The 25210-nt window shown below is 47.0% G+C and overlaps 1 protein-coding gene across 11 annotated transcripts in view; it reads left to right on the plus strand.

The window, feature by feature from the left end:
- The first annotated feature begins 6320 nt into the window (after window positions 1-6320).
- The window catches only part of DTNB (dystrobrevin beta), a 109342-nt gene continuing 90452 nt past the window's right edge, over window positions 6321-25210 (plus strand). For 8 of the 11 annotated variants that reach the window (XM_077291880.1, XM_077291879.1, XM_077291884.1 and 5 more), the window contains exon 1: window positions 6391-6506. The gene's annotated coding sequence lies outside the window, so the exon portion shown is untranslated. Of the gene's footprint in view, window positions 6507-25210 lie in introns of all 11 variants that reach the window. The other 3 variants (XM_077291887.1, XM_077291885.1, XM_077291888.1) reach the window with 2 other exon arrangements.

A 25210-nucleotide genomic window follows, 5' to 3' on the forward strand; every position in this document is an offset into this window, starting at 1 on the left:
GAGGAGTAGAAGCAGAGGTGTGCCAGCACAACAAGAGAAGCAGAAGTGTCCCAGCACAGAAAGAGCAGAAGAAGCAGAGGTGTGCCAGCACAGGAAAAACAGAAGGGCGCCAGTGCAGAAAGAATGGAGATGACATAGGTTCATTAGTGCAGCAGGTGCAGGAGAAAGAAGAGGTGCGCCAGTGCAGATAGAGGCTAATAATAAAGCCCCCACACCTGCTTAGAGGTGAGCTGATGAAACCGGAGAAGAGGCACAGGTGAGCCGATGCAGCAGGACAAGAGGCAGAGGTGAGCCGGCACAGCAGAAGAGGCACAGTTGAGCCGATGCAACCGGAGAAGAGGCAGAGGTGAGCCGGTGCAGCAGGACAAGAGGCAGAGGTGAGCCGGTGCAGCAGGACAAGAGGCAGAGGTGAGCCGGTGCAGCAGGACAAGAGGCAGAGGTGAGCCGGTGCAGCTTGAGAAGAGGCAGAGGTGAGCTTCTGCAACAGGAGAAGAGGCAGAGGTGAGCCAATGCAGCAAGAGAAGAGGCAGAGGTGAGCCAGCGCAGCAGGAGAAGAGGCACAGGTGAGCTGGTGCAGCAGAAGAGGCACAGGTGAGCCGATGCAGCAGGAGAAGAGGCAGGGTGAGCCGGAGCAGCAGGAGAAGAGGCAGAGCAGGAAGAGGTGAAGTGCTGCAGCAGAAGAGACACAAGTGAGCCAGAGCAGGCAGAGGTGAGCTGCTGCAGCAGGAGAAGAGGCAGAGGTGAGCAGCTGCAGCAGGAAAAGAGGCACAGGTGAGCCGGTGCAGCAGAAGAGGCAGAGGTGAACTGGTGCAGCAGCAGAAGAGGCAGAGGTGAGCCAATGCAGCAGGAGAAGAGGCAGAGGTGAGCCGGTGCAGCACAAGAGGCAGTGGTGAGCCGCTGCAGCAGGAGAAGAGGCAGAGGTGAGCCAGTGCAGCAGGAGAAGAGGCACAGGTGTGCCGATGCAGCAGAAGAGGCAGTGGTGAGCCGCTGCAGCAGGAGAAGAGGCAGAGGTGAGCTGGTGCAGCAGGAAAAGAGGCAGAGGTGAACTGGTGCAGCAGAAGAGGCAGAGGTGAGCCAATGCAGGAGAAGAGGCAGAGGTGAGCCAGCACAGCAGGAGAAGAGGCATAGTTGAGCCAGCACAGCAGGAGAAGAGGCAGAGGTGAGCCAATGCAGCAGGAGAAGAGGCAGAGATGAGCCAGAGCAGCAGCAGGAAAAGAGGCAGAGGTGAGCCAGCGCAGCAGGAGAAGAGGCAGAGTTGAGCCGCTTCAGCAGGAGAAGAGGCATAGGTGAGCCGGTGCAGCAGGAAAAGAGGTATAAGTGAGCCGGTGCAGGAAAAGAGGCAGAGGTGAACTGGTGCAGCAGAAGAAGAGACAGAGGTGAGCTGCTGCAGCAGGAGAAGAGGCACAGGTGGGCCGATGCAGCAGGAGAAGAGGCATAGATGAGCCAGTGCAGCAGGAGAAAAGGCAGAGGTGAGCCGATAAAGGAGAAGAGGCAGAGGTGAGCCGATACAGGAGAAGAGGCAGAGGTGAGCAAACGTAGCAGAAGAGGCAGATGTGAGCTGGTGCAGCAGAAGAGGCAGAGGTGAGCCGATGCAGCAGGAGAAGAAAAAACAGAGGGGTGCCAGAACAGCAAGAGAAGAAGCAGAGGTGTGCCAGCACAGGAAGAGGAGAAGAAGCAGAGGTGTTCCAGCTCAGCAAGAGGAGAGCAGAGGTGTACGGATCTGCAAGGAACCACTTGTGGAAATGAAATAGGAGAGGATCCATCTTCCAAGGTTGCAAAAATGTATTGGATTAAAAAATATTAATAGATTCCATCAAGAGTGTAGACACAGCTATCAGAGTTAAAGAAAGCAATAGATGTTTGAAACGTGTAGCTGTGTCTACACTCTTGATGGAATCTATTAATATATGTATACATATACAGTATGATGCCTCCTATACAGTATGATGTGTCCCAGAGCCCCAATACAGTATGATGCCTCCTATACAGTACAATGTTTCCCAGAGCCCCCATACAGTATGATGCCGCCCATACAGCATGATGAGTCCCAGAGCCCCCATACAGTATGATGTTTCCTATACAGTGTGATGTTTCCCAGAGCCCTGTTGTGGGTCTGGTGGTTAGGTGCACCCGGAATGACCTGATAGTTAAACACAGAATCGGGACGAGCTCTGGGGAAATGGGAATTCTGCTGACCGCAAATCCTACTCCTATCAACACACACTAGAAATAGCCGTGGAGCGTGCCTGACTCTGCCTAGACGCCTCTTCACAGCCTAAGAACTAACTACCCCTAAAGGAAGGAAACAAAGCCTCACTTGCCTCAGAGAAATTCCCCAAAGGTGAAAGCAGCCCCCCACAAGTATTGACTGTGAGATAAGAGGAAATCACAAACACAGGATGAAATAGGTTTTAGCAAAGGAGGACAGTCTAACTAAACAGATTTGAGGATAGAAAAGGGATCTTTGCGGTCAACACAAAACACTACAAAAAACCATGCAGAGTGTGCAAAACATGACCCCCGCACTGACTCACGGTGCGGTGGTGCCACTCTGCACTCCCAGAGCTCCCAGCTAGCAAAACAATATCAGGATAGCAAGCTGGAATAAAAAATAGCAAGTACAAAAATGAACAGCAAATGAATTAGCAGGACTTAGCTTCTGCTGGAGTAGACAGGTCATCTGCAAGATCCAAGAGAGGACTGAACCAATACTAGAACATTGACAGCTGGCAAGGACTAACGATCTGAGTGGAGTTAAATAGAGCAGCCAGTAGCCACAAACGAGAACAGCTGAAAAGGAACCTCAAGCACTAGTAGCTCCACTCACAGCCACCAGAGGGAGCCCGCAGACAGAACTCGCCGAAGTACCATTCATGACCACAGGAGGGAGTTCGAGAACGGTGTTCACAACAGAGCCCCCCATACAGTATGATGTCTCCTATACAGTATGATGAGTCCCAGAGCCCCCATACAGTATGATGCCTCCTATACAGTATGATGTGTCCCAGAGCCCCAATACAGTATGATGTCAATGTGGAACCCCAGGAGTTCAGGTACCACAATGGTATTGCCTTCCTCCCGGGGAGGGTAATTCCATGCCTGGAGACAGGAGGAATCCCTTTGGCAGGTAACCTTACATGCAACACATTCTGACTCCAGGCCAGAAGGGGGAGCTCTAAACCCGGTTTAAAGGGAACTTCCCTATATACATCCTGGTCTGGAGGAGGAGTCAGTTAGTCTGGTGCAGACAAGCAGGCAGTTGACAGTTGGTAGCAGACAGTGGAGGAGCACAGAAGGACTTAGGAGCTAGAGGAGGGCTGCGACTGGGCCTCTCTAAGGTCGTGAGGAACTACAGGTCCCACGGCAGAACTGGAGGGCAGGAAACTAAAAGGGACTTGCCCACATAATACCTGAGGTACAGCAACAATCAGCCTGGAGTCATCGTGCACAGAGACCCCAAAGAGACGGCTCAGTTGCCTACCGTGCAGGTACTGTCCCTGGACAGGGGAAAAAAGAGGTCCTTGTTAGACAACTACAGGCAGCAAGGCACCACAGACCAGCGCATAGTGGAAGGCTCCCAAACTGACCTGTCAAAGGGATTTCCACTTGTCTTCAGGCTGCCTGGACTCCATCTACACCTGGTGCCGGTACCCTGGACTGAGGCTGTTCAACATCAGTAAACCAGGTAAAGACTGCAACCCTGTGTCCTCCATTTATTTGCCGGCATTCACCATCCCTGCCAAGCACACCGGGAGCCCTGGGGACCCCGCTTCACCTGTGGGAAGTGACACCATCTTTGCTGCAGCACCATCGCCCCCAGAGGACCCCTTTAAGCAGCGTCAGTCCCCTCTGACTGAGAACTACAGGTGGCGTCACAAACTTTCACTATTTCCACAACCCCTTTAAAGACCGTCCCTTTTACTTGGGCGCCCAGGGCCACGGACCGGGTCGCTGCCACCGTGACCAACCCTTTAATTGCGACCGGACCTGGTACCGAGTATCCCCACTGCCCTGGTGCGCGACTCTCCTCCTATATAGTATATGTCCCAGAGCCCCTATACAGTATGATGCCCCCCATACAGTATGATGTGTCCCAGAGCCCCCCATACAGTATGATGTCTCCTATACAGTATGATACGTCCCAGAGCCCCCACACAGTATGTCTCCTATACAGTATGATACGTCCCAGAGCCCCCACACAGTATGATGCCTTCTGTACAGTATGATGCCTTCTGTACAGTATGATGTGTCCCAGAGCCCCCAATACAGTATGATGTGTCCCAGAGCCCTCATACAGTATGATATCTCCTATACAGTATGATGTGTCCCAGAGCCCCCATACAGTATGATATCTCCTATACAGTATCATGTGTCCCAGAGACCCCATACAGTATGATGCCCCCCACACAGTATGATGTGTCCCAGAGCCCCCATACAGTATGATGCCCCCCATACAGTATGATGGGTCCCAGAGCCCCCATAAAGTATGATGCCCCCCATACAGTATGATGTGTCCCAGAGCCCCCATACAGTATGATGCCTCCCATACAGTATGATGTGTCCCAGAGCTCCCATACAGTATGATGTCTCCTATACAGTATGATGTGTCCCAGAGCCCCCATACAGTATGATGCCTCCCATACAGTATGATGGGTCCCAGAGCCCCCATACAGTATGATGCCCCCCATACAGTATGATGTGTCCCAGAGCCCCAATACAGTATGATGCCTCCCATACAGTATGATGCCTCCCATACAGTATGATGTGTCCCAGAGCCCCAATACAGTATGATGCCTCCCATACAGTATGATGCCTCCCATACAGTATGATGCCCCCCATACAGTATGATGTGTCCCAGAGCCCCCATAAAGTATGATGCCCCCCATACAGTATGATGTGTCCCAGAGCCCCCATAAAGTATGATGCCCCCTATACAGTATGATGTGTCCCAGAGCCCCCATAAAGTATGATGCCCCCATACAGTATGATGTGTCCCAGAGCCCCCATAAAGTATGATGCCCCCCATACAGTATGATGTGTCCCAGAGCCCCAATACAGTATGATGCCCCCCATACAGTATGATGTGTCCCAGAGCTCCCATACAGTATAATGCCCCCATACAGTATGATGTGTCCCAGAGCCCCAATACAGTATGATGCCCCCCATACAGTATGATGTGTCCCAGAGCCCCCATAAAGTATGATGCCCCCCATACAGTATGATGTGTCCCAGAGCCCCAATACAGTATGATGCCCCCCATACAGTATGATGTGTCCCAGAGCCCCCATAAAGTATGATGCCCCCCATACAGTATGATGTGTCCCAGAGCCCCAATACAGTATGATGCCTCCCATACAGTATGATGTGTCCCAGAGCCCCCATAAAGTATGATGCCCCCCATACAGTATGATGCTACACTGCTCAACCCCCAGTGCCAATAATAAAAGGATATATCAAAAATGTACCCCTGTGTAATCCAGGCTCCCCCCCACCAGAGCCTCCATCTCTTCTTGTGTTGGGGGGCGGCTCAGGCAGAGCGATGCAGTGACATCACCACAAGGCATAACGTCCCCAAAAGTAAAAGTATCCTGTAGGCCGCCGGGGTAAGTGATGGGTCGGGAGCCGGTAGCAGAATCACCATCCGTGTAGCCCATCTCATATCTGCCAGATTTGCCCGAGTCGTCACCTGACCTCAGCGGTCCCGCGGCGGTGGACGGAGGCGCCATCACTTCAGGGGCGGAATGAGGAGCGGCGTCTGCGGGACCCAGGTCTGATCGCTGCCTTCTAAGTGCTGAAGATGAAGAGAAAAGCAAAAAAAATGTATAAAAGTAACAGTGTCATCCCACTGGTGCCAAAAATAATGAAATGTATAAACTAATCGTACTCAGTGTCGCCGGACGGAGTCCGATCTCACAAGGCGTAAAACGACCCGAATGGTGAACGCCCCACGGACGGAAAGAACAGAAGGTCTCAGGTAACGGCGACTAAAAAAGGGAATAAACAGAAACAAAAATACAAACAGGTTTAGTGTCTGCGCCATGGCACTGAGCGGAGGGTCATGTGACCGGGCCGCTCATACCGCACCAATACGGGAAACAAGAGGCGGGACGGACACCGGAGAACAGCGCCCTCCCTGTACAGAGGAAGAATGGAAAAGTGTGCGTGGGCGGGGCTACTCGGGGGCGGGGTTACTAGGGGCGGCCCACTCGCAGTCGCTCTCCCCTCCCCCGCCGTGGACAGTGCACAGCTGCTGGGACAAGCCGCGCTTTACTGAAAATGACTGACGGCCTGATATAACAAGCTGCGGGACCTCACAACCTGGCACAGCCTGCCAATACTAAAGATGGCGGCCGACGAGCCACACGCAGGACGTACTGGCAAAGGGTGTGGGCGGGGCTTACGAGAACGCGCAGACAGAACGCGCCTCCGGGGCAGGAAGAGGGAGCGCGCTCCCGGACGGGGCTAAACGGTTGAGAGCGCGCACCGGAGAACGGGAACGGAGAAAGGTGAGAAGGGCTGAGTGCAGAACTGAGCCCCCATCACACACCGCGTGTGCGCCGCCCCATCCTGTCTGCGCAGTGGTACATCCCGTTATGTGTGGGCTCCCCCCCATCATCCTGTATCCCGGTGTGTCCTCCCCCCAGCGGTGATTATTGGTACAGTCCACATAGCCCTCACCTGCCGGACACGGCGGAGACCGCAGAGCGGAGAGAGGGAGTGTGTGTGATGTGTATAGTGTGTGTGTGTGTGTGTGTATATATACATAGTGTGTGTATGTATAGTGTGTATATATAGTGTGTATGTGTGTGTGTGTGTGTGTATATATATATATATATAGTGTGTGTGTGTATGTTGTGTATAGTGTGTGATGTGTGCGATATGTATGATGTGTTTATAGTGTGATGTGTATATAGTGTGTGATATGTATAGTGTGTGTATATGATGTGTGCAATATCTATAGTGTATATATACTGTGTGTATAGTGTGTGTCTGTGTGATATGTATAGTGTGTGTATATGATGTGTGCGATATCTATCTATATAATCGTCCAAGGGTCACTTCCGTCTGTAACGGAAATCCCGCGTCACTGATCGGGCGCGGCCGGCTTAGGCTACGTTCACATTTACGTTGTGCGCCGCAGCGTCGGCGACGCAACGCAAAACGCAACAAAACGCACGCTAAAACGCTGCGGTTTGCGACGCATGCGTCCTTTTCTGCCAAAAGTTGGACGCAAAAAAAATGCAACTTGTTGCGTTATCTGCGCCCAACGCTTGCGGCCAAAAAAACGCATGCGTCGCAAAACGCAGCACAACGCATGTCCATGCGCCCCCATGTTAAATATAGGGGCGCATGCGGCGACGCTGCGGCGCCGAACGCTAATGTGAACGTAGACTAAGTCCGGCCGCGAATTGGCCCCTCCCTACTCTCCTCCACTCAGTGCCAGTGTGTCGCCCTGCCTATGCAGCATCAATAGTAAAAAGATATAATGTTAAAAAAAATAAACAATGGTGCTATTCTCACCTTCTGCCATCCACCGATGCGCGCGATGCTGCCGCCAGCTTCCGTTCCCAGTGATGCATTGCGAAATTACCCAGATGATTTAGCGGTCTCGCGAGAACAGAACATAAGCTGGCGGCAGCATCGTGCGCATCCAAACAGCTTCGCTGGACGCCGGAGGGTGAGTATATAAATATTTTTATTTTTATTTTTTTTTTAACAGGGATATGGTGCCCACACTGCTATATACTGCGTGGCCTGTGTTATATACTGCGTGGCCTGTGTTATATACTGCGTGGCCTGTGTTATATACTGCGTGGGCTGTGTTATATACTGCGTGGGCTGTGTTATATACTGCGTGGGCTGTGTTATATACTGCGTGGCCTGTGTTATATACTGCGTGGCCTGTGTTATATACTGCGTGGGCTGTGTTATATACTGCGTGGGCTGTGTTATATACTGCGTGGACTGTGCTATATATTACGTGGGCTCTGTTATATACTGTGTGGGCTGTGCTATATACTACGTGGGCTGTGCTATATACTACATGTGCTGTGCTATATACTGCGTGGCCTGTGTTATATACTACGTGGGTTGTGTTATATACTACATGGGCTGTTATATACTGCGTGGGCTGTGCTATATATTACGTGGGCTGTGTTATATACTGTGTGGACTGTGTTATATACTACGTGGGCTGTGCTATATATTACATGGGCTGTTATATACTGCATGGGTTGTATTATATACTACGTGGGCTGTGTTATATACTGCGTGGGCTGTGTTATATACTGCGTGGGCTGTGTTATATACTGCGTGGGCTGTGTTATATACTGCGTGGGCTGTGTTATATACTACGTGGGCTGTGCTATATACTACGTGGGCTGTGCTATATATTACGTGGGCTGTGTTATATACTGCGTGGGCTGTGCTATATATTACTTGGGCTGTGTTATATACTGCGTGGACTCTCTTATATATTACGTGGCTGTGCTACTGTATATACTACGTGGGCTGTGTTATATACTGCATTGGTTGTGTTATATACTACGTGGGCTGTGTTATGTACTGCATGGGCTGTGCTATTTATTACGTGGGCTGTGTTATATACTACATGGGCTGTGTTATATACTGCTTGGGCTGTGCTATTTATTACGTGGGCTGTGTTATATACTGCGGGGGCTGTGTTATATACTACGTGGGTTGTGTCATATACTACGTGGGTTGTCATATACTAAGTGGGTTGTGTTATATACTACGTGGGTTGTCATATACTAAGTGGGTTGTGTTATATACTACGTGGGCTGTTATATACTGCGTGGGCTGTGCTATATATTACGTGGGCTGTGTTATATACTGTGTGGACTGTGTTATATACTACGTGGCTGTGCTATATACTGCGTGGCATGTGTTATATACTGCGTGGGTTGTGTTATATACTACGTGGGCTGTGTTATAGTGCGTGGGCTGTGTTATATACTGCATGGACTGTGTTATATACTGTGTGGGCTGTGTTATATGCTATGTGGCTGCAGGGTGGATTGATTTAAATCACGCCGATTTAAATCATGATTTAAATCACGATTTAAATCAAAAGATTTTTTTCTATTTAAATCGGATCGATTTAAATCATGATTTTAATCATGATTTAAATCACTGATTTAAATCAAAAGGTTTTTTTTAATATAAATCACGATTAAAATGAGAAGTGAGAGCAGTGCGCATGTGCGCCCATAGTTACACGGACGAAACTAGGGGCAACGATCTAACGCCAGGGTGAGGGGGGGACCCCAAAGTAAGTAAAAATCTTTTTTGTTTTACTATATGGCAATAGGTAGGTGTTTAAAAGCAGCATGTCTTAATTGTATAAACTATTAATAGCCTCCACATTTTGTTCATACTGCCCCTTTAATTCCACACTTCTAGCTTGGTTTCACTTTTGGTTTAGTTTCTTTTTCCATTCAGTTGACATGCCCAAACTTGTTGGATAGTCAGCATCCTACAGAAACCTCTGGAAGAGCATGGCATTGTGAATGTTACACATATACAGCCTTTATTCTACTGAGTTAAACAACTCAGCTTTATCTCATGATGGAAGAACCTTTGGATGGTAAAATATTTTCCTCAAAAAGCAGTTTATTGAAAAAAATCCGATTTAAATCAAAAAAATCCGATTTAAATAAAAAAAATCCGATTTTTTTGATTTTTTTAAAAAAACATTGATTTTTATCCACCCTGTGTGGCTGCTATATACTACCTGACTGCTATATACTACGTGGCTGTGCTATATACTACGTGTGCTGTTGTGAATTCCGTTCTCGAACTCCCTCCTGTGGTCATGAATGGTACTTCGGCGAATTCTGTCCGTGGACTCCCTTTGGTGGCTGTGAGTGGAGCTGCTGGTTCTGAGATTCCTTCCCCAGCTGCCCTCGTTTAGGGCTAGGCTGGCTGCTCTATTTAACTCCACTCAGATCGTTACTCCATGCCAGCTGTCAATGTCTTAGTACTGGTTCAGATCTCTCCTGGATCTTTCTGATGACCTGTCTACTCCAGCAGAAGATAAGTCCCTGCTAGTTATTTTGTTGTTCATTGTTTTCTTGTCCAGCCTGCTATTATGATATTGCTTTGCTAGCTGGAAGCTCTGGGATGCAGAGTGGCACCTCCGCACCGTGAGTCGGTGCGGGGGTCTTTTTGCACACTCTGCGTGGCATTTTGTAGTTTTTTGTGCTGACCGCAAAGATACCTTTTCTATTCTCTGTCTGTTTAGTAAGTCTGGCCTCCTTTGCTAAAACCTGTTTCATTCCTGTGTTTGTGACTTTCCTCTTAACTCACAGTCAATATTTGTGGGGGGCTGCCTTTTCCTTTGGGGAATTTCTCTGAGGCAAGGTAAGGCTTAATTTCCTATCTTTAGGGGTAGTTAGCTCTTAGGCTGTGAAGAGGCGTCTAGGCAGAGTTAGGTACGCTCCACGGCTATTTCTAGTGTGTGTGATGGGATTAGGGTTTGCGGTCAGCAGAGCTCCCACTTCCCAGAGCTTGTCCTGTTCTACAGTTTAACCATCAGGTCATTCCGGGTGCTCCTAACCACCAGGTCCATAATAGTACAACTGGCCACAAAGTGTTAATGCATCTCAATAGAGGGATAAGAGAAGTTCTGAGACCATTTTTTTTTCTCTGCAGTGTGTTTTGTCTTCCTTTTCCCCTTAAACTTTGGGTGGTTCAGGACACAGGTGTAGATATGTACATTCAGGGTCTGTCCTCTTGTGTGGATCAACTCACTGCAAGGGTACAAAGCATTCAAGATTATGTAGTTCAGAATCCGATGTTAGAGCCTAGAATTCCAATTCCTGATTTGTTTTCTGGGGATAGATCTAAGTTCCTTAATTTCAAAAACAATTGTAGACTGTTTCTTGCTTTGAAACCCCGCTCCTCTGGTGACCCCATTCGGCAAGTAAAAATAATTATCTCTTTGTTGCGTGGCGACCCTCAAGACTGGGCATTCTCCCTTGCGCCAGGAGATCCTGCATTGCTTAATGTAGATGCGTTTTTTCTGGCGCTTGGATTGCTTTATAATGAACCGAATTCAGTGGATCAGGCAGAGAAAAACTTGCTGGCTTTGTGTCAGGGTCAGGATGAAGCGGAGGTATATTGTCAGAAGTTTAGAAAGTGGTCTGTGCTTACTCAATGGAATGAGTGTGCCCTGGCTGCAATTTTCAGAAAGGGTCTTTCTGAAGCCCTTAAGGATGTTATGGTGGGGTTCCCCACACCTGCTGGTCTGAATGAGTCTATGTCCTTGGCCATTCAGATCGATCAGCGCTTGCGTGAGTGCAAAACTGTGCACCATTTGGCGGTACCCTCTGAGCGGAGGCCTGAACCTATGCAATGTGATAGGACTTTGACCAGAGCTGAACGGCAAGAACACAGACGTCAGAATGGGCTGTGTTTTTACTGTGGTGACTCCACTCATGCTATCTCTGATTGTCCTAAGCGCACTAAGCGGTTCGCTAGGTCTGTCACCATTGGTACTGTACAGCCTAAATTTCTTTTGTCCGTTACTCTGATTTGCTCTTTGTCATCCTACTCTGTTATGGCATTTGTGGACCCAGGCGCTGCCCTGAATTTGATGGACTTGGAGTTTGCCAGGCGCTGTGGTTTTTTCTTGGAGCCTTTACAGTATCCCATTCCTTTGAGGGGAATTGATGCTACGCCTTTGGCCAAGAATAAACCTCAGTACTGGACTCAGTTGACCATGTGCATGGCTCCTGCACATCAGGAGGATATTCGCTTTTTGGTGTTGCATAATTTGCATGATGTGGTCGTGTTGGGTTTGCCATGGCTACAGGTCCATAATCCAGTATTGGACTGGAAATCAATGTCTGTGTCCAGTTGGGGTTGTCAAGGGGTGCATGGTGATGTTCCATTGTTGTCAATTTCTTCTTCCACTCCTTCTGAAGTCCCTGAGTTTTTGTCGGATTACCGGGATGTATTTGATGAGCCCAAATCCAGTGCCCTACCTCCTCATAGGGATTGTGATTGTGCTATTAATTTGATTCCTGGTAGTAAGTTTCCTAAGGGCCGACTTTTCAATTTATCTGTGCCGGAACACGCCGCTATGCGGATTTATATAAAGGAGTCCTTGGAGAAAGGGCATATTCGCCCGTCGTCGTCACCATTGGGAGCAGGGTTCTTTTTTGTGGCCAAGAAGGATGGTTCTCTGAGACCTTGTATAGATTACCGCCTTCTCAATAAAATCACGGTCAAATTTCAGTACCCTTTGCCTCTGCTGTCTGATTTGTTTGCTCGGATTAAGGGGGCTAGTTGGTTCACCAAGATTGATCTTCGAGGGGCGTATAATCTTGTGCGTATTAAACAAGGCGATGAATGGAAAACAGCATTTAATACGCCCGAGGGCCATTTTGAGTACCTGGTGATGCCATTCGGGCTTTCTAATGCCCCATCTGTGTTTCAGTCCTTTATGCATGACATCTTCCGAAAGTACCTGGATAGATTCATGATCGTATATTTGGATGATATTTTGGTCTTTTCGGATGATTGGGAGTCTCATGTGAAGCAGGTCAGAATGGTGTTCCAGGCCCTTCGTGCTAATTCCTTGTTTGTGAAGGGGTCTAAATGTCTCTTTGGAGTTCAGAAGGTTTCATTTTTGGGCTTCATTTTTTCCCCTTCTACTATCGAGATGGATCCTGTTAAAGTTCAGGCCATTTATGATTGGACTCAGCCTACATCTGTGAAGAGCCTTCAGAAGTTCCTGGGCTTTGCTAATTTTTACCGTCGCTTCATCGCTAATTTCTCTAGTGTGGTTAAACCGTTGACTGATTTGACCAAGAAAGGTGCAGATGTGGTGAATTGGTCCTCTGCGGCCGTTGAGGCTTTTCAGGAGTTAAAACGTCGTTTCTCTTCGGCCCCTGTGTTGTGTCAGCCAGATGTTTCGCTCCCTTTTCAGGTCGAGGTGGATGCTTCTGAGATTGGAGCAGGGGCTGTTCTATCTCAAAGAAGTTCTGATGGCTCTGTGATGAAGCCATGTGCTTTCTTTTCTAGGAAGTTTTCGCCTGCTGAGCGTAATTATGATGTTGGCAATCGGGAGTTGTTGGCTATGAAGTGGGCATTCGAGGAGTGGCGACATTGGCTGGAGGGCGCCAAGCATCGCGTGGTGGTCTTGACGGATCACAAGAATCTGACTTATCTCGAGTCTGCCAAGCGGTTGAACCCTAGACAGGCTCAATGGTCACTGTTTTTCTCCCGTTTCGATTTCGTGGTTTCATACCTTCCGGGTTCTAAGAATGTGAAGGCTGATGCCCTTTCAAGGAGTTTTGTGCCTGATTCTCCGGCAGTTCCTGAGCCGGCTGGTATTCTCAAAGAGGGGGTGATTTTGTCTGCCATCTCCCCTGATTTACGGCGGGTGCTACAGGAGTTTCAGGCTGATAGACCTGACCGTTGTCCAGCAGAGAAACTGTTTGTCCCTGATAGATGGACTAGTAGAGTTATCTCTGAGGTTCATTGTTCGGTGTTGGCTGGTCATCCTGGAATCTTTGGTACCAGGGATTTGGTGGCCGTCCTTGTCTATATACTATGTGGCTGTGCTATATACTATGTGGCTGTGCTATATACTATGTGGCTGTGCTATATACTATGTGGCTGTGCTATATACTATGTGGCTGTGCTATATACTATGTGGCTGTGCTATATACTATGTGGCTGTGCTATATACTATGTGGCTGTGCTATATACTATGTGGCTGTGCTATATACTATGTGGCTGTGCTATATACTATGTGGCTGTGCTATATACTATGTGGCTGTGCTATATACTATGTGGCTGTGCTATATACTATGTGGCTGTGCTATATACTATGTGGCTGTGCTATATACTATGTGGCTGTGCTATATACTATGTGGCTGTGCTATATACTATGTGGCTGTGCTATATACTATGTGGCTGTGCTATATACTATGTGGCTGTGCTATATACTATGTGGCTGTGCTATATACTATGTGGCTGTGCTATATACTATGTGGCTGTGCTATATACTATGTGGCTGTGCTATATACTATGTGGCTGTGCTATATACTATGTGGCTGTGCTATATACTATGTGGCTGTGCTATATACTATGTGGCTGTGCTATATACTATGTGGCTGTGCTATATACTATGTGGCTGTGCTATATACTATGTGGCTGTGCTATATACTATGTGGCTGTGCTATATACTATGTGGCTGTGCTATATACTACGTGGCTGTGCTATATACTACGTGGCTGTGCTATATACTACGTGGCTGTGCTATATACTACGTGGCTGTGCTATATACTCCGTGGCTGTGCTATATACTCCGTGGCTGTGCTATATACTCCGTGGCTGTGCTATATACTCCGTGGCTGTGCTATATACTCCGTGGCTGTGCTATATACTCCGTGGCTGTGCTATATACTCCGTGGCTGTGCTATATACTCCGTGGCTGTGCTATATACTCCGTGGCTGTGCTATATACTCCGTGGCAGTGCTAAGCGCAACGCACATACATACATACATATTCTAGAATACCCGATGTGTTAGAATCGGGCCACCATCTAGTGTGTGTGTGTGTGTATATATATACAGTGGGGCAAAAAAGTATTTAGTCAGTCAGCAATAGTGCAAGTTCCACCACTTAAAAAGATGAGAGGCGTCTGTAATTTACATCATAGGAAGACCTCAACTATGGGAGACAAACTGAGAAACAAAAATCCAGAAAATCACATTGTCTGATTTTTTAACATTTTATTTGCATATTATGGTGGAAAATAAGTATTTGGTCAGAAACAAAATTCAATCTCAATACTTTGTAATATAACCTTTGTTGGCAATGACAGAGGTCAAACGTTTTCTGTAAGTCTTCACAAGGTTGCCACACACTGTTGTTGGTATGTTGGCCCATTCCTCCATGCAGATCTCCTCTAGAGCAGTGATGTTTTTGGCTTTTCGCTTGGCAACACGGACTTTCAACTCCCTCCAAAGGTTTTCTATAGGGTTGAGATCTGGAGACTGGCTAGGCAACTCCAGGACCTTGAAATGCTTCTTACGAAGCCACTCCTTCGTTGCCCTGGCGGTGTGCTTTGGATCATTGTCATGTTGAAAGACCCAGCCACGTTTCATGTTCAATGCCCTTGCTGATGGAAGGAGGTTTGCACTCAAAATCTCACGATACATGGCCCCATTCATTCTTTCATGTACCCGGATCAGTCGTCCTGGCCCCTTTCCAGAGAAACAGCCCCAAAGCATAATGTTTCCACCACCATGCTTTACAGTAGGTATGGTGTTTGATGGATGCAACTCAGTATTCTTTTTCCTCCAAACACGACAAGTTGTGTTTCTACCAAACAGTTCCAGTTTGGTTTCATCAGACCATAGGACATTCTCCCAAAACTCCTCTGGATCATCCAAATGCTCTCTAGCAAACTCCAGACGGGCCCGGACATGTACTGGCTTAAGCAGTGGGACACGTCTGGCACTGCAGGATCTGAGTCCATGGTGGCGTAGTGTGTTACTTACGGTAGGCCTTGTTACATTGGTCCCAGGTCTCTGCAGTTCATTCACTAGGTCCCCCCGCGTGGTTCTGGGATTTTTGCTCACCGTTCTTGTGATCATTCTGACCCCACGGGGTGGGATTTTGCGTGGAGCCCCAGATCGAGGGAGATTATCAGTGGTCTTGAATGTCTTCCATTTTCTAATTATTGCTTCCACTGTTGATTTCTTCACTCCAAGCTGGTTGGCTATTGCAGATTCAGTCTTCCCAGCCTGGTGCAGGGCTACAATTTTGTTTCTGGTGTCCTTTGACAGCTCTTTGGTCTTCACCATAGTGGAGTTTGGAGTCAGACTGTTTGAGGGTGTGCACAGGTGTCTTTTTATACTGATAACAAGTTTAAACAGGTGCCATTACTACAGGTAATGAGGGGAGGAAAGAGGAGACTCTTAAAGAAGAAGTTACAGGTCTGTGAGAGCCAGAAATCTGGATTGTTTGTTTCTGACCAAATACTTATTTTCCACCATAATATGCAAATAAAATGTTAAAAAATCAGACAATGTGATTTTCTGGATTTTTGTTTCTCAGTTTGTCTCCCATAGTTGAGGTCTACCTATGATGTAAATTACAGACGCCTCTCATCCTTTTAAGTGGTGGAACTTGCACTATTGCTGACTGACTAAATACTTTTTTGCCCCACTGTATATATATATATATATATATATACACTCACCGGCCACTTTATTAGGTACACCATGCTAGTAACGGGTTGGACCCCTTTTGCCTTCAGAACTGCCTCAATTCTTCGTGGCATAGATTCAACAAGGTGCTGGAAGCATTCCTCAGAGATTTTGGTCCATATTGACATGATGGCATCACACAGTTGCCGCAGATTTGTCGGCTGCACATCCCAAAGATGCTCCATACAAGGCAGGATGGATCCATGCTTTCATGTTGTTTACGCCAAATTCTGACCCTACCATCCGAATGTCGCAGCAGAAATCGAGACTCATCAGACCAAGCAACGTTTTTCCAATCTTCTACTGTCCAATTTCGATGAGCTTGTGCAAATTGTAGCCTCAGTTTCCTGTTCTTAGCTGAAAGGAGTGGTACCCGGTGTGGTCTTCTGCTGCTGTAGCCCATCTGCCTCAAACTTCGACGCACTGTGCGTTCAGAGATGCTCTTAGGCCTACCTTGGTTGTAACGGGTGGCGATTTGAGTCACTGTTGCCTTTCTATCAGCTCGAACCAGTCTGCCCATTCTCCTCTGACCTCTGGCATCAACAAGGCATTTCCGCCCACAGAACTGCCGCTCACTGGATTTTTTTTCTTTTTCGGACCATTCTCTGTAAACCCTAGAGATGGTTGTGCGTGAAAATCCCAGTAGATCAGCAGTTTCTGAAATACTCAGACCAGCCCTTCTGGCACCAACAACCATGCCACGTTCAAAGGCACTCAAATCACCTTTCTTCCCCATACTGATGCTCGGTTTGAACTGCAGGAGATTGTCTTGACCATGTCTACATGCCTAAATGCACTGAGTTGCCGCCATGTGATTGGCTGATTAGAAATTAAGTGTTAACAAGAAGTTGGACAGGTGGACCTAATAAAGTGGCCAGTGAGTGTATATATATATATATATATATATATATATATATATATATATATATATATATATATATATATATATATATATATATATATACATGTCATTGAGACACACACATATATATATATATATATAGTATTCCTGATGTATATTGTCACGAAAAGGGGAGGTGACCTTTGGCCAGCACACGGCTACCACATGTGCAGGGGGGCTTATCTTAGTTATCCCACCACTGCTACAATGTGATGAAAACACAAAGAAGGCTATTGACCTATCAATTTACCGCAGGAGCTTATTTTAGTTATCCCACTGCTGCTACAATATCACGAACTGCAGGGATTTATGTATATCCCGCTTTCGGGTATGTGCACACGTCCGGATTTCTTGCAGAAATTTCCTGAAGAAAACCGGAAATTTTCTGCAAGAAATCCGCATATTTTTTTTTGCGGTTTTTTTTTTGTTTTTTTCGCGGTTTTTTTAGCATTCTGCAAGCGTAATTAGCTTGCAGAATGCTAAAGTTTTCCAAGCGATCTGTAGCATCGCTTGGAAAACTGACTGACAAGTTGGTCACACTTGTCAAACATACTGTTTGACAAGTGTGACCAACTTGTTACTATAGATGCTGCTTATGCCGCATCTATAGTAAAAGATAGAATGTTTAAAAATAATAAAAAAAATTAAAAAATGGTTATACTCACCCTCTGCAGACAGGCAATCTCCTCAGCGGCGTCCGTTCCTATAGATGGTGTATGTGTGCAGGACCTTCGATGATGTCGCGGCTTGTGATTGGTCGCGTGAGTCACATGAGCGGTCACGCGACCAATCACAAGACAGCGACGTCATCGCAGGTCCTGAACCACACCATCTATAGGAACGGAAGAGAAAGCATGCACCGGAGAGGCTGGAACACTTCGGGGGCCATCAGAGGGTGAGTATTTCACTTTTTTATTTTAATTCTTTTTTTTTACCAATTATATGGTGCCCAGTCCGTGGAGGAGAGTCTCCTCTCCTCCACCCTGGGTACCAACCGCACATAATCTGCTTACTTCCCGCATGGTGTGCACAGCCCCGTGCGGGAAGTAAGCAGATCAATGCACTCCTAGGTGTGCGGAATCCCCGCAATTCCGCATTTTTAATGAACATGTTGCTTTTTTTTTCCGCGATGCGATTTTTTCACGGAAAAAAATGCAACATTTGCACAAAAAATTCGGAATACCCTGTAAATAATAGGAGGCATATGTAAGCGTTTTTATCACGTTTTTATAGCGAAAAATCCTGAACGTGTGCACATGGCCTTCCAGTTCCGCTTCGGAACTTGCAGCTCTCTGGCGCCCCCCTTACCCTCAGGTCAGTCAGGGAACTGCACCTGGGATAATTAGTCGCTGGATGGGCCGCTTCACTGTGGACTGGCTAGCAGGCACGCTGCAGCGAGGGAATTATAAATGCTCAGGCCGCAGCCAGACAATAGATTATAAAACCCCTTTCCGTTGCTGCCAGCTTTACCCACCTAGCCCCCAGAACACACTTCGCTGCCACCAGCTCAGATTCCTTACAGAGAGGGGTTCGAGCCAACCCAAATTAGTAGCGTAATTAACTTCAGGCACGTGTAAATTCGCTATAGAACATGGAGAAGACGAACCAGTAATTTTATAGTTTACTCCAAAAGTTAGGCAGTGTTTACAGAAGGTGTAAAAAGATTTTACAATACCAGACAATCAAAGTATGTACAAGCAATTACAAGTAAACAGGGATTAAAGAAGATAAACACTCACAGGTTGCTTAGATCATTCTAGCTAACCTTGCTGGTGGGAGGAGCCAGACATCCCAATTCATCAGAGGGTCCTGGTGCAACAGCTTCTCAGGCAAGACTGAAGGCTGGGCTCAGTGCAGTAACTTATACTTCTGGGCTTGTGACATCACTAAAGGGGCTGGTTTACCTGCACCCTCCTCTAGCTGCCCGGGTGCACATTTTGGTAAGAAAACTTGTAATACTCCTAACTGAGCTTGAAAATCTAGCAGAATAACGGCACACACATCACTCATCTTATATTGAAATTAGCTTTCTAATGAGTCTAAACTCAGGCTAGCTATTCCACTCTGTTTAGGAGAAATCCATTTCTATGGTTCTCTTGGTGCTAGATTTTAGCAAAAGCCCCTGTAGCGAAGCTCTTATCAAAGCACGTTCCAAATATGTATCTGTCATATTTCTATCATACACTGGCATCGCATTATGGCTTCTTTAATATCTCCCCCACACGCAGCAAGCCCAGGTGGTTGGAGACAAAGAAATTCCTACGGGAGGGAGGATGGAAGGAGTGAGGAGGGTCAGAGCCCCACACTGGAGTTTCAAGATACACAGGGTCTCGGCCATAGGGGTTTGTGCCTATACCAGCGAAGGCAGTGGGAAAGGAAAGAAGGGGGGTTGGAATAGCCTGCAGCATGTGTCTTGTAAAGCTAGGCAGATACTCAAACATGGCATATTCACATTATCGTGACATATATAGTGTGTGCTGTGTGTATATATAGTATGTACCTGATGTATATAGTCTGTGCTGTGTATATATAGTGTTTACCTGATGTATATAGTGTGTGCTGTATATATATATATATATATATATATATATATATATATATATATATATATAGTGTTTACCTGATGTACATTGTGTGTCCTGTGTGTGTATATAGTGTTTACCTAATGTATATATGTATATAGTGTGTGTTGTGTATATGTAGTGTATACCTGATGTATATAGTGTGTGCTGTGTGTATATATAATGTATATCTGATGTACAGTACAGACCAAAAGTTTGGACACACCTTCTCATTTAAAGATTTTTCTGTATTTTCATGACTATGAAAACTGTACATTCACACTGAAGGCATCAAAACTATGAATTAACACATGTGGAATTATATACTGAACAAAAAAGTGTGAAACAACTGAAATTATGTCTTATATTCTAGGTTCTTCACAGTAGCTAGCCACCTTTTGCTTTGATGACTGCTTTGCACACTCTTGGCATTCTCTTGATGAGCTCCAAGAGGTAGTCACCGGGAATGGTTTTCACTTCACAGGTGTGCCCTGTCAGGTTTAATAAGTGGGATTTCTTGCCTTATAGATGGGGTTGAGACCATCATTGTAAGTGTTGGGGCGGTTTTCAGACTTCCCAGACCTGACAAAGGTGCCTTGGGGATTAAGGCACAGCAGGGGGTCATCAAGAGCCATAGATACAGTCAGTCTGCAGACAGTAAGGTACCGTCTCACAGTGGCACTTTTGATCGCTACGACGGTACGATCCGTGACGTTCCAGCGATATCCATACGATATCGCTGTGTCTGACACGCAGCAGCGATCAGGGACCCTGCTGAGAATCGTACGTCGTAGCAGATCGTTTGGAACTTTCTTTCGTCGCTGGATCTCCCGCTGTCATCGTTGGATCGGTGTGTGTGACACCGATCCAACGATGTGTTCGCTTGTAACCAGGGTAAACATCGGGTTACTAAGCGCAGGGCCGTGCTTAGTAACCCGATGTTTACCCTGGTTACCATCGTAAAAGTAAAAAAAACAAAACCGTACATACTCACATTCCGGTGTCCGTCAGGTCCCTTGCCGTCTGCTTCCCGCTCTGACTGACTGCCGGCCGTAAAGTGAAAGCAGAGCACAGCAGTGACGTCACCGCTGTGCTCTGCTTTCACTTTACGGCGGCACTCAGTCAGAGCGGGAAGCGGACGGCAAGGGACCTGAAGGACACCGGAATGTCAGTATGTACGTTTTTTTTTACTTTTACGATGGTAACCAGGGTAAACATCGGGTTACTAAGCGCGGCCCTGCGCTTAGTAACCCGATGTTTACCCTGGTTACCCGGGGCCTTCGGCATCGTTGGTCGCTGGAGAGCGGTCTGTGTGACAGCTCCCCAGCGACCACACAACGACTTTCCAACGATCACGGCCAGGTCGTATCGCTGGTCGTGATCGTTGGAAAGTTGCAGAGTGTGACAGTACCCTCAGTGAGCTAACTCAATTATCAGCCTTTTGGAAGATAATTGAGACTAGACAATATGGGGAATACACGGAATGATACAGGGCAACAAGAGAACATTATGAAAATCAGTAAAATATAAATAGACACAAAGTGATACCCACATAACATCACACCCATGGACAGTAATGGCCAAAGGTGCCTGCACCCTTGAAATTGTTCCAGATAATGAAGTATATTCCCCAGAATGCAATTGCATTTACATATGTTTAGTTATATACACTGTAACAATGCTACTGATTTTGGAATGATCGTTTTGGTAGTGATCTGAGGTATCACAGGAACCAGTTGGTTTATTTCAGTCCTAATAAACCACAACACAGGAAAACTGAAATAAAGTACTGGTCCGGCACAAAGAGAAACATAAATTAGAGAGTCAATACAATAGTGCGGGTTCGCCCACTTGGTTTAGAGTCAAGCTTTTTTTAGCTGTTCCGCCCTAACCATTCAGCTGATCACAATAAGACCAGGCCCTAACATGGCTCATAAACCCCTCTTCGTACTAGGAGTACTAGACCAATACTCCAGGTTTATATCACAGATGACATGCACCTCTGTGATGCATATCTCCCATACACTAAGGGTACTGTCTCACAGTGGCACTTTGGTCGCTACGACGGCACGATCCGTGACGTTCCAGCGATATCCATACGATATCGCTGTGTCTGACACTCTACTGCGATCAGGGACACCGCTGAGAATCGTACGTCGTAGCAGATCGTTTGAAACTTTCTTTCGTCGTCAAGTGTCCCGCTGTGGCGGCATGATTGCATCGTGTGACAAAGGTGTGCACGATATTGTATACGATGTGCGCACAGTAACCAACGGCTTCTACATCGCAAATACGTCATGAAATTATCGCTCCAGCGTCGTGCATTGCAAAGTGTGACCGCAGTCTACGACGCTGGAGCGATAATCAAGCGACGCTGGAACGTCACGGATCGTGCCGTCGTAGCGACCAAAGTGCCACTGTGAGACGGTACCCTAAGTGTCTGGCAGCCATGGAGAACAGACAGAGGAGAAGAGAACTGTCTGAGGACTTGAGAACCAACGTTTTTTAACAATATCAACAATGTCAAGGTTACAAGTCCATTTCCATATATCTTGATGTTCCTTTGTCCACAGTGTGCGCAACATAATCAAGAAGTTTACAACCCCGGCCACTGCAGCTAATCTCCCTGGACGTAGGCGGCAGAGAAATATTGATGTAAGGTTTTAACGCAGGACGGTTGATAAGCCCCAATCAAGTTCCAAAGAAATCCAAGCTGTCCTGCAGGCTGTGTGCATCACTGTCGGCACGAACTATCCGTCCACATGTGAATGAAATGAAACGCGATGGCAGGAGACCCAAGAGGACCCCACTTCTGACACAGAGACATAAACAAAAACTAGTCTGCAGTTTGCCAAAATGTGTCTTGTGGCCAAATAAGACCAGGATAGAGCTTTTTGGTAAAGCACATCATTCTACCATTTACTGAAAACGGAGTGAGGTTTAGAAAGAAAAGAACACAGTACCTACAGTCAGATATGGTGGTGGGTCACAGATGTTTTGTGGTTGTGTTGCTGCCTTTGGCACTGGGTTCCTTGACTGTGAGCGAGACATAATGAAAAGTGTCAAGTGTCAGAAAGCTGGGTTTGTGTCCTAGGTCATGGGTCTTCCAGCGTGACAATAACGGCAAACATACTTCAAGAAGCCCCGAGAAATGGATGGAAACAAAGTGCTGGAGAGTTTAGAAGTGGTAGCAATGAGTCTGGATCTAAATCCCATAGATCACCTGTGGAGAGATCTCAAAATAGTTGTTGGGAGAAGACGCCTTCACATGTGAGAGACCGGGAGCAGTTTGTAGGAAGTCGTCCAAAATTCCAGCTGAGAGGTGGAAGAAGCTTATGGATGGTTATAGGAAGCAATTGATTGCAGTTATTTATTCCAAAGGCCGCAACCAAATATTAACCTGAGGGTGCCAACACTTCTGCCAATGACTGTATATAGTTTATGCGGTGTACGTATACATATTCGGATTGTGACAAAATCTTCGTGATTTCAGCTCTTTGGATTTACAGTGAAACAGCTGAGATACTACTGAAGTGGAGACTTTCAGGCTTAACTAAAGGGGTTGAACATATATGAAATATACGCAGCTGAGGGGTCGCAGATCCCACCACTACCATTAGTTTGTCAAGGAGACACAACTCTGCAGCATAAAACCTTTGTAGCCTCAACCCCCTGATGACGCCAGTCTAGCTGGCGAAACATGTTGGGGAGGCTTAGGAGCAAATGTTAATGGCACCAGCCAGTGATTTTGTAGTGTGGAATATTGAGGGGATATAGGTAGCAGCCGCTCCTCACCCCATACCCCTGAATACTATACTTATAAGGATTAGGACTGTGAGCACCTGTAAAGACGTGAGTTTAATAACTAGTACACTTGTGTCCAATTATACACACTGACTAGTGCAGGTTTTTAATCATAATTTTCTTAATAGCATTATTAAAAGTTAAAGGGAATCTGTCATCCCCCCCCCCAGTCGTTTTTAACTAAAAGAGCCACCTTGTGCAGGACTAATGCTGCAATCTTCGTTCATCCCAAGACCTCCTACTCTCCTCCACACTTATTCGGTCCTCACACAATCGCCTCCAAGATTTCTCCCGAATATCCCCCATCCTCTGGAATTCCATGCCTCAACACGTCCGATTATCCACCACCCTCAGATCCTTCAGACGGAACCTGAAAACCCATCTCTTCAGGAAAGCCTACAGCCTACAATAACCGAGCCGCCGCCTCACCACCGACAGAGCCGCCGCCGCCTCACCCCTACCTTCTGTCTCTTCCCCACTATCCCATAGAATGTAAGTCCGCAAGGACAGGGTCCTCTCCCCTCTGTACCGGTCTGTCACTGTAAACCTGTTTACTGTAAATGATATCTAAAACCCTGTATGTAACCCCTTTCTCATGTACAGCACCATGGAATTAATGGTGCTATATAAATAAATAATAATAATAATAATAAAAATTCTGTCAAGGTGGCTCTTTTAGTTCGGGTCCCTGCAAACGCTGCAATAATCGCTTTTATAATGTGCCCCTCATACCTGAATTTGTCAAGGGGGCAGGTCTTTTCCCCCTTGACACAAACGCCTCCCAGCCGTCACTCAGGGCCTCCGGGCGCAGCCTCCATTTCCTTCCTGACCGTCCCCCGGTGCATGCACTGTAATTTCGAAGGGCAGCGCAAATTGCGCATGCCGGAAAAAAAACTTACTGGCCTCAGTTAGGGATTATTTGCCTTTGTGAATTTGTAATACACGGGAGTTGGAATGATGCTCAAAATCAAAGTGGAAAATCAAATTCCAGGCTGATCCAACTTCAGTGGAAATGCTTCAAGACAAGGAAATGATGCTCAGCAGTGTGTGTGGCCTCCATGTGCCTGTATGACCTCCCTACAACGCCTGGTGAGGTGGCGGCTTTTCTCCTGAGGGCTCTCCTCCCAGACCTGGATTAAAGCATCCGCCAACTCCTTGACAGTCTGTGGTGCAATGTGACGTTTGTGGATGGAGCGAGACATGATGTCCCAGATGTGCTCGATTGGATTCCGTTCTGGGGAACGGGCGGGCCAGTCCATAGCTTCAATGTCTTCATCATGCAGGAACTGCTGACACACTCCAGCATGAGGCCTAGCATTGTCATACATCAGAAGGAACCCAGGGCCCAGTGCACCAACATATGGTCTCACAAGGGGTCTGAGGATCTCATCCTAGTACCTAATGGCAGTCAGGCTACCTCTGGTAAGCACATGGAGGGCTGTGTGGCCCTCCAAAGAAATGTGTCCCACACCATTACTGATCTACTGCCAAACCGGACATGCTGAAGAATGTTGCAGGGGGCAGCACGTTCTCCGCAGCATCTCCAGACTATTATTTTTGTCACATGTGCTCAGTATGAACCTGCTCTGCTCCATGAAGAACACAGGGTGCCAATGTCGAATCTGCCAATCGCCCTTCACGGTACTGGTCTGTAAGCACAGCACCCACTTGTGGATGTCATGCCATCATACCA

The sequence above is a fragment of the Ranitomeya variabilis genome, chromosome 2, assembly GCF_051348905.1.
Source record: "Ranitomeya variabilis isolate aRanVar5 chromosome 2, aRanVar5.hap1, whole genome shotgun sequence".
NCBI classification, from domain to species: Eukaryota; Metazoa; Chordata; class Amphibia; order Anura; family Dendrobatidae; genus Ranitomeya; species Ranitomeya variabilis.